Here is a 10,478-nt window from a genome sequence, read left to right on the forward strand (position 1 = left end):
CCCCGGTGGAGCAGGTGGATGTGGCCTGGAGGAGGCTGCGGCCCATGGAGAGCCCCCGCAGGAGCAGGCCCTGGGCCGGAGCTGCAGCCCGTGGAGAGGAGCCCGTGGGATGGAGCCGTGTGGGAGCAGTGCTTGGAGAGCTGCTGCCTGTGGGCAGCCCCCACAGGCTCAGTTGGGGAAGGACAGCATCCCGTGGGAGGGACCCCATGGGGAGCAGGGGCAGGGAGGGACTGTGAAGGAGCGGTGGAGACAAAGTGCTAGGGACTGACTGCAGCCCCCATGCCCTGTTCCCCTGTGCTGCTCAGAGGGAGGAGGTGGAAGAGGGTGGATGGGGGCAAGGTGGTTTTGGTTTGTTTGTTTGTTTCTCACTGATCTCACTTGTTAATAATACGTAATAAATCTTATTCATCTCCCTATGCTGAGTCAGTTTTGTCCATTATGATAACTGTTGAGTGATCTCCCCATACTTATCTCAACCCTTGAGCCCTTTCCATAATATTTTCCCTCCCTTTCCCTTTGAGGAGAGGGAGTGAGAGAGTGGTTGTGGTGGAGCTCAGCTGCCCAGCTGGCTAAAACCACCACAGCTGGGGAGAATGATGCCAACAAGCTGTGCCTCTGCTCTTCCTTCATGCCCTCTTCAGCTGCAGCTGAATCACACAACTCTGACATCTTCCTGGGCAGCCCAAGCATAAAACAGAGTAAGGAATATTCCTGGTGATTTTTTACTCTGGCCTCATTAGGAAGATAGGAGGAGGGAAAATGGGTCACCCAGAGCAGCTGAGATGGTGGTGAGGATTGCTGGGAGAGAAGGAAGGGATGGATAAAGAAAGTAGTGGGAAGCTGAAAAATGTCATAAAACTTAGAGCAGCGTTGCTACCTTCTGGGAATGTAGAGGGTCTCAGAAGTGTGTTTGTTGTATGTTAGATGTCTGTCCATCAATCTAATGAATCAGTTCTAAACCACATTTTTCAAAGAGGAACTACTTAAAAATATGTGAAGAAATTAAAGAGAAAATAAACAAACAAAAAGTTCCAGTTTATTTCAAAACACTTGTGAGAAATCCTGGCCATTAATCCCCAAAACAGTCATCACATGGCTCAGGACAATTACTACTGGACAAGACACCAGTGGTCCACTTTTTCAGAGATAATGAATACATGCAACTACTTTTCACTTGTTTCAGTAGAGTTTATAGATTTGCAGCACTTCTGCAAAACACAGTGTAGGAAAGGATCCCATTGGCAAATTGTGGTGGCAAAATAAGTTTGATTATGCCAAAGGACAAAAATGTTTGTTTGTTTGATCTTTTATTAAGTATTTCTGTTAGAAGTTTGAATTCTGCAGTTGAGTATGTTTGCCAGATCTTCGTTTGCTTTAGTTATCAAGCCAGGAGGTACTTGTTAAACTCTGGTAGAATTGATCAGATCTGAAATCATCTTTAGTTAGCTTTAATTGAAAATATTTGTATTTCACTTTTCTCCCTACAAGTCTAAATTCTTTGTCATTATTTGTCGAAGAAGCAGAGAATACCAGAGGAAGTATTGGAGAGTACAGTATAAAAGAAACAAGAGAACTTGCTCGACTCTTAGCATGGCAAGCCATTCTTTATTTCTGTGCTCTTATGAGCAGGCTGTCACTAGCTCTAAATCACAACAGTGTCTGATTCATCCTTTCTCACACAGAGGAATGGGAATACAAAATAGGTTGTTAATTTTTCCAGATGCGTACTTTCTCCTTGCTGGCTTGACTTTTAAAGAAAGTAGCAGACACAAAGTTTGTCATTGCCATCGTGTTAACTACCTCTAAAGAACCGAGGGCTTAAAATAAATAAATAAAGATGAGATCACACAAAATTAGCAGCCCCACACTGGTTGCTCATGAGGCAATTAACCAATATATGGTATGAGTACCTCTGAAGGAAATTCACATAGAAACTCACTTAGTGCCTGTTATCTGCATCCCATGCAAATCTAAAGTTTGCCTCCAGCTCCTCTTCGATCCAAAGTAGAATACAAACAGTAACTGATGCTAGTATGAGGCTCTGAAAATGGAAATGGCTCTGCAAGTGCTGCTGCCATTCATCTCTGTTATGGAAATGTCAAATATTTGCCCAAAGGCCCTTTTTGCATCTATCAATCCACACTTTTAGAAGATACAAAACTTCACACTAAACGTATAAATGGAACAATGAATAAAACCTATGTGGGTGAGCAAGATTTTTAAATATAAGAAAAATGGACTTGAGTCTCTATTTGTATTTACAGGCACATTTGCTGTAACTTCCTTCTGTGTCTGTATGCTGAAAAACAATATAGAGTTGATCTGCTCTAGAGTACGTTTTTATTACTTGGCTAATGCTAGCCAGGTGTTGGTAAGGAATACAATAAATCTGTTATCAAACCAAGTGGTGCGGTGACTTTATTGGAAATAAGGATATCACTCGTGAAAACTTTCCCAGCAAAAACAGAACAGAGCTTTCCTTCCCCCTCCCTCACAAAGAAAATTCGCCAGATGCCTGAGCAGGGACTTACTATGGAGACCAGGACTTCTTGGAGCCTGGGACATGGCTTGTGAGTGACCTGCTCTAGTTCTCACCTGATGCAAAGGAAGCTTGTAAAGGTGAGAACAGGGGAGGAAAAGGATCAAACCATCAAGTAAAATGAAAGTTTTAAAAAGCATAATTTACTTGGCAAGTCTGTCTTGGAATGGAGTATGTTTCATCTTGGTAGTACTAAGAATCCTTCTTGCAAAACTAAGGTAGAAACTAATGGTGCGTCTTATCAAATCTTTGTTGCAAAAATGACCTTTGAAGAGGAAATAGCATATTAGGAATTGGGACTGGTAACTGTGCTTTCCTTTAACACACTTTACTTTAACTGGGGGGTGGGAGAGGTATCCAACTGATTGCCTGGAGAAAGCTAAGAAAATAAGTCCTCATGCTTCAAAGATGTCCCTTCTATCATATGGCCCTTGCTGTCTTCCCTTTCCTTTGCAGCTTACTGACTTGTTACGCTTTTTCACACACCCACTCACTCACCTCCTCCCACCCAGCTCTGCAGGAGGACATCACCACTCTCACTAAGCCCAAGCTCAGCTGAAGGCTCTGGTGATCTGGGCAGTGAGGTGAGTGTCCAGGCTACCAGCTGAGGCAGGGGCTCCACCAAACCTGGGGTATTTTGTGGCTTGGATCTTACAGTGACAGTCCCAGAAATGGTCCTAGAGCAATGGTACTATGCAGAAGATCACAGGCACATAGGACATGTAGCCATGATCTGAAAGAAGGTCAAACAGAAGGGAGAATATTCAGGCAGTTTTGTGCATTTTATTTATTTATTTTATTTTTAAGCACAAGAAATGGATTTGCACCACATTAAGAACAACTGAAATTCCAAGCAAGTAGACACTAAATTATTTATTTATTTATTTATTTATTTATTTACCTCCAAAGGCTTCTAAATATGTCAGTTTAAGCGACTGTCATCACTAAAACAACCATCATCCCTTAAAGATGGAAAGATCTTCCAATTTGCTGACATTTCCCCCACACACTTCCCCCACACACTTCTCAAGTCACATTTGTGCTGGTGTTGTCCTGAGCTGGCCAGCAATGTAACATAACATCAGTTAAATGATTCACTTGGATGATGTTTTCAGTCCAAAGTTGCACTTACAATATATAATTAAAGCCCCTGTGGACTTGTATACAGAGGAGTTTCTTCACATGATAGTTTTACTGGCCAAGTACTGGATTGCCATCTACTGGAGGCTAAAGAAATAAAATCCCATAAACCGATATTACATAGCAAGGGAACTATGTGGTCTGTGCCTTTTTGTTTTTCATTTTCCCTGCTTCTATATGATTAATCCAAGACTATGATGGCCTATAAAATTGTTTTTCTGCTGTGGCAAATATAACTATAATATTCACTATCTTCAAAGTTCTCCTCACAAGTGAGACTACATAAATATTTTATTAAGGCACTTCAAAAATAATTTAAAAAATATTTCTTCAAAATTAGCATATATAGTCCATTTAGAGCTGGAATTAGTAGATAAGCAGCTAGGAACAAACATTTCAAGGGATTAAATCTTTCTTAGTCCTGAACTTCTGTATTTGTGGTCTGAGTCATAAGAGGGGCTACTGGGTAGTTAAATGGTATAACCATAGGCAGATAAAATTGCTATTAGCAGAATTTATGCCAAAGACAAATTAAAATGAAAATTCTAAAGCTTTCTACCTCTGTCTATCTCCTTTTGTTTGTTTAATGAATCTATGTATTTAAGCCTATTAAGATACAGTAATCTCTTGCTGCCTTCCAGAAATTAAAAAAAGACTTTAGAGTCAAATGTTCTTAGAAGATAGAAGAACAAATGCTGGTTGTACAGCCTCCGTTCACCCTGCCGAGTCCTCTGCAACTGCCCCTGATGATCTGAACACCTTTTCTCCACGATGCTCCTCTCAGTCCATGCAGAACTGGACTTTGCATTAAGAAACAGTCCAGGTAGCAAATTGAAAACAAGAAGAAAAAAATATGTATTTCTATACAACTGTGGGCTGCATTGCTGAGGGACTTTGGGGCAGATAGCAAACAAGGCTGAGCTGTACAGTAACAGAAAGAATGGGTTTGTGTCTGCATCGGCTGAGACTGGTTTAAGTCATGCCTGTAACACAAAAAATATGAAAACAAATAAAAAACAGATATCTATTTTTTAAAGGACAGATGAAGAGTATTTTTCTTTCTAGAGGAAAATAAATTTATGCTAATCTCATTTACCCTGAAACCAAACCACCTATTAGTTTTATTCTCTGCCTGTCATACAGTACATGCTGTATCTCTCCAGAAACAATCATGCCACCTGACTTTGACTGTACTCCATTTTGTGGCAACCAGTGAGACAGAGGCAAATCTCAGTGCTAAGCTTTGCGAGTGGTACAGTTATCCACCAGGCTCCGAGTTAGGAAAACACTCTATTGATTTAACGTTCTGTGCAGCAGTTTGGATATTTTTTTCATTTTGATGAAAATATATTTCTTGAAATCAAAGAGAAGCAGCCAAATAGAGTGGATCTGGGGATGTTTCCAGGTCACGCTCTGAGAGAGCAACTACAGAAATCATCTTATAATTCTTTTGTCCAATAACTTTTTCTGAATGACATCAAAAGAAAATAGCTCTGTGATGCACTGTTGTTCAGTAACTCTTCATGCAGCTCTATGCCATGCATTTTTATTTACACCATGTAGCCCCTACGATAATCAATATTACGTGTTGGCCAACCTGAGAGTCTTATTTTAGAGATTTCTGGTGTCCTTGACTTTGCATCTTGCTGGCAGTGGCTACTTGATATACATCTGAAAATGAGTGTTCATGTTCCCTTTGCCTCATTTTGAGTCAGCTAACCTACAGCTGTGGCACAGGTTGCAAAACCATTATACTGGACATCCAGAGTATGTCTCATAGAAGCCGAAACCATTACAGGTACATTTGGGGAGGGAGAGAATGAGAAGTTGGCAAAGTATTTTTTTCCAATTCATTCAATATTCTTATTCAGAGACTAAAGATAATCTGTAGCATCACATACACTTCCACGGGCTGCCCTGAACCAAGGTCCTGGAAAAGTAACTTCTGCCCACCTCCTGCACTCACAGAGGTAATCAACTCTGGAGGAGAAAGGGAAATGTGTAGGCCTCAGAGGGCATTTAAAATTATACCACATACCCTAAGGACCTAGGGTTTGTCCCAAAAGCCACTCAGAGCTGCTCCCTGTCTCTCCCAGACTAAGAAGATGGCCCAGGTGCAGGAAGGAGCTATAATGCACCAGCTGAGATGGTGACCTACCCTGCCTGTGCTTTTGGCTCCTATTTGGGGTTAGATGAGTATTATTTGTTCCTGAGCACTGTATGTATTGAGCTGGAGCTTGAGCCAGCTGGGAAGGCCCAGAAAAGGCCATCCTGGACAGCCCACTTGGAGAGGAGATATTTGCAATACCCTTAGGCTGAATTGAGGTGACGTATCACCAAACGATTGATTGAAAAGTTTTATTGACGGCAGAAGCTACTCTGGTAGAAATTGATCAAGCCCTGTTATCTATATTGGGAGCTGTTTAAACCTCAATATTTCACAAAGGGCTGAGTGGCCCATAACTTATGAAAGGGAGAGAGAGAGTAAAACAGAGAGGTAGAAGCAGAGGAAAGGCCCAGATCACCACCCTGGGTGCCAGCAACATCTCTGGTCCTGCTCTTGGTGTGTCTGCAGTGGTAGTGGGTGCTCACCTGGCCCCTCTGAGCTGTTCTACCTATAAGCAAGCCCCCACCTCCAGTTCTGGCTTCATGTGCTAATTACTCCGCATGTGCAGCCTGTGTCCCTGAGCCTCCTTGAGAGGAGGTCAGTGGAAAAGGGTTGTTAATACTTTTCCTCCCCTGGCTGCCAGAACCACAGGCTCCAAGATGTCTCAGATGGTTAACCAAGATAAGAAAGCAGACCCCAGAAATGTGCAACCTTCACAGGATCCCCTTTTCTGACTGTATCTTATCTCGTTAGTGTGGTAACACCCTTTTCTGCCAAGTGCCTGAGACATCATTCTTTTTTGGCTTCTCGGTCTCTTACACCAGCATCATTTCTAATTTCAATATAAATCACCTGGAATTCAACCCGATCCTTTTTGCTACCAAACAGTTCTTGGGAGAAGGGAGAAGCTCAGATTTCAGGTGAGCTAAAAGCACATGTGCTGCCAATACCACAGCTCTGCTGACACAAGGAGGAGTTTGTTAACACACCGTGAGCCAGCAGTGTGGCTGTTCTCTCCTGGCTTTCCTTCCCAAACTCTTTCACGAGCCCTCCTGGCCCTTCCCTGTCATTTGTCATTCAGCAGCAAGATGCCAATTCCTGCTTCCACTCATGGCTACATTTCATGGTCTCTTCTCTGGCCATATCCCATGGCTGAGCAGACTTCATCCATAGATTCATGCCAAGTTACTTTACATCCTTCAAAACTCTCTTTAAAGAATTCCTGGTGTCACCGGAGCCTCAATGATGTTTCAGGTGCTGGTGTGGTGAGACCTCTAGCTCATGTTTTGGCGTTGCCCAAGACCATTTCTCTTGCTGCTCCCCATTCAGAGGCTGTATTCCCCAACTTTGCTTCTCATACCTGGGCTGTGAGTGCTTCAGGGAACCAATCATCCTTTGGTAGCACTGTGATGAGCCCAGCTGGGTCATGGTACCAGGTTCCAGGCATCCCAGCAGCACTGGCTCCGATGCCATGGCAAAGCCTGCTCTGAGGCTCTTCTCCTGAGCAAATGGCTCCTAAAGCTTCAGTTGTTCAAACTGAAGGATGGCTTTGTAACTCATATTTGAAAATAATTTGTGTAAGCTTGGCTCCAACAAACGTAGGGATTTCTGCTGTTAATGAAGCATGGCAGGGAGCACAGCTTCTTGACAGACTGCAGAGAGGTTTGGGTAATTGCATGATGCTCTGCAGGAACGTGTCTCTCCATGTGATATATGTTCCTCCTGCTAGAAACCGCTGAGAGGCAAACATCCGAGCTGTCTTTTACCGTGTTTTCAAAGAGATTAATAAACTAATAATGCTTTTCTCTGTGAGGATTAGTGAAAGAAACAAACCGCTCTTTCAAGTGCATCCTCGTACAGAGGTAAGCAGTGGATTCCCACTGATTGCAGTGAAATTGTGGAAACAGTCCCCATCCACCTGTCTTGTGACATTGCAGGGGTACACATTTATGTTAACACACACAGGTTTGGGGCAAACAGTGCTCTCTGCTAGGGTAAGCTGAAGTATGCCCTGGCACAATCAGCAGAGCCCACAAGGGCTGGATTTCTGGTAAGGTAAATGTGGGTCACAACCAAGCAGGGGGTACTTTGTTCTCTCAGTACAGCTGAGCTAGTAATATTGAATTTAATAACTTTCTTCCTAACTTAATAGCTGTGGATTTTAAGTGTTTACCAATCTCTTACCTACTTAATTAAATAAGGTAGAGGGAGAGGAAAGGGATGATCAGTGCAGCACAGCTTTCATATGAAGAGAGATTGAATAACTCTTGAGGTTTGAAGGGAGAGACTGAGGCAAGATATGGTGAAGGTCGGAGAAGCAATGACGGCCAGGGAAAATGGGAATGGGAAACAGTTTGCTCATGGCCTTCATGAAGCAGTGAATCATTGCCTTTAAATCAGCAAGAGGAAACAATTGTTCATGACAGTGCAGCTAGACTGTGGAGTTCCTTACAGCAGGCTGATTCAGAAGCCAGGAGAAATAAAGGATTGAGAAGCTTCTGAAAGATAGATAGCTTCATTTGTGGCTGATGAAAACATGATGGTGTGACTGTAGGCTTGACATCAAGACACACTTAAACCACAGATAGCTGGGAGAGTGTACAGGGGAAATGTCTCACAACCTTTCCACAAATTTCCAGTTCAGGGTGCATTTGAAGAAGTGATACCAAGACGAATAAAACCAGTCCAATCTAACATAACTGTTCTTAAATTCATGTACTCATAGGCTGGAAGACACAGCTTGTGCTTTTCTCTTCGTATCTCATTTTTTCCATAGTCTGGACTAGCAGTAACAAAGTGGGTTTTGCCATAGTGGTCAAACATGAGATCACTTTTCTTCTGGCCGAGAGTGAGCTGCAGTCCCTCACACCCCAATTTAATTGCCCAGGACACTGGGAGAATGCATATGAAAAAGGAAAGGTCTTTCCTATTAAAAAAAAATATATATATATATGATAAATTAAAAAAAAATAAAAATGAGCAGCTAACTACTGTGTTACTCCACAAGACTTCCCAAACTTCAGCTGATGCCAACAGCAGCAGCTGAGGAATGCTCTCCTGGCTTACGCTCCCTTTTTGAGTACAATATATAGAGCTTAGTTTTAATATATAGCCTTAAACAGATGCTGCTTTTCTCCTCCTGTGTGATAATAAAACATGTGACAAAGCCAGGAGTACCTGATGAGAAGGACTGGATGCAGAAGAGTCACCACGGGGAGCCGCGGGTAGGCTCGGCCGCTGTGCAGTCGGTGATGCAGACGTGGCTCGGGCGCTACCTTTGCCCTCCCGTCCTCCCCTTCCAGCTTTCCGCTCAGGCCTTTCAAAGCAGGAACCAGAGGAACCATCCCGCTTAGTCCAGACGAATTCCAGACATCTGCTTTCTCCCTGTTATTTCAATCACTAATTTTTCAGGGTTGAAGTGACCACACGAACCAGAGGAACCAGCGGCAGCATCAGCCAGGCCCCCATGTCCTGCCCCAGGAGGAGGCCAGAGGCCGCCTGGCCGAGCCTCCCCCTGGCCTGCCTGCCCAGCACGCACCCCTCAGCTCTGCTTTCACCACTGTGTGCAGCAAGCAAATGGCTCCTCGCAGCCCATAAAGTCCCGTTTGCCATCCACAGCATGAAGTCTACTCCCAGCCATTGTTTTTTTTCTGCTGGAAAGTGAGTAAAAATCCTTCTGTCCGTGCCATGTTGTTTTTCCAGGAATGGGGCCTGTCGTGATTATGTGCTCACGAGGGAGCTTTCCAAGCTTGAGCAATCCATCTGGCACGAGCATGCAGAGCTCCAAGGTCTGCTTCTGCAACGCAGCACCAAGGCCAATTTCATTGTGTTACTCACCCGGCAGCAGCACCGCTCAGCTTGGACCTGAGGCGCTGGCCAGCCTCAAGCCCTGTGGTTATTGTAACTCTGTTTGCTTGACCTTTTCGGTGGTCCAGGTCCCTCGGGGAGCTGAAGAATGCCTCTTCCCCCTCTGTCACCTCTGAAGGGAAGAGCGGCTAGGGCCAAGGGTTAGGGTAAATATCAGGATTCATCTTCACAGGAGAAGGCGCTGCCTCTTACCGACTGGCTGATGAGAAACTGATTTTTAAATAGAGGCTGAATTTGGTGGGAAAGAAGGAAATGAAGCTGGCTTCTGCTTACTGCTTCCATTATCATTAAACATCTCCTTCCCTTTTTTTCTTTTTTCTTTTTGTTAGCTTTGAGATTTCTTTATAGACAAACAAATCAGTAAATCCACAGAACAAAGTCAAAAATTTGCATGTAGGCTCAGATTCAAGTTTTCCCCAAATTGTGGGCATTCAAGTCATGTCATACTGATTCAAGCAGGATAAAATAAAGAAGCTGAAAAAGTTATATCCTGATAGAAAGCTTTCAAAGTCCAGCAGGGCTCTGTCTTCCAAGCAGATCATTGAAGGTACATATTGTGTACCTAATACCATTACTTGCTGCAATTCCTATTACCGTAGACAAAGCATTGCACAAGTTTGAATGTCTCCAAATAATGTTTCTAAAAAACTGTTTACTGCCAGAACGTTATTTTTTTAACCTCTTGAGCCAAACTCTCTAAAACTCCACAGCATCTGGGGAGGAAATTACTGCTCAAATTGCCAGTGTCAGGACACACGCCAGACAAACTTTTTCTGTAGCAGTGATATCTCACTCATTGCTGTCTGAATTACACACTTGTGCCTT

General features: G+C 43.4%; 1 long non-coding RNA gene across 1 annotated transcript; it reads left to right on the forward strand.

Annotated features, from left to right (window-relative positions):
- Nucleotides 1–252: 252 nt before the first annotated feature.
- LOC137854067 (uncharacterized) lies at nucleotides 253–4,715 on the forward strand. The gene is made up of 3 exons (XR_011094941.1): nucleotides 253–2,619; nucleotides 2,996–3,123; nucleotides 4,321–4,715. It is a non-coding gene; the product is annotated as an uncharacterized lncRNA (long non-coding RNA).
- Nucleotides 4,716–10,478: the final 5,763 nt, after the last annotated feature.

Source organism: Anas acuta, chromosome 3 (genome assembly GCF_963932015.1).
Source record: "Anas acuta chromosome 3, bAnaAcu1.1, whole genome shotgun sequence".
Lineage (NCBI taxonomy): Eukaryota > Metazoa > Chordata > Aves > Anseriformes > Anatidae > Anas > Anas acuta.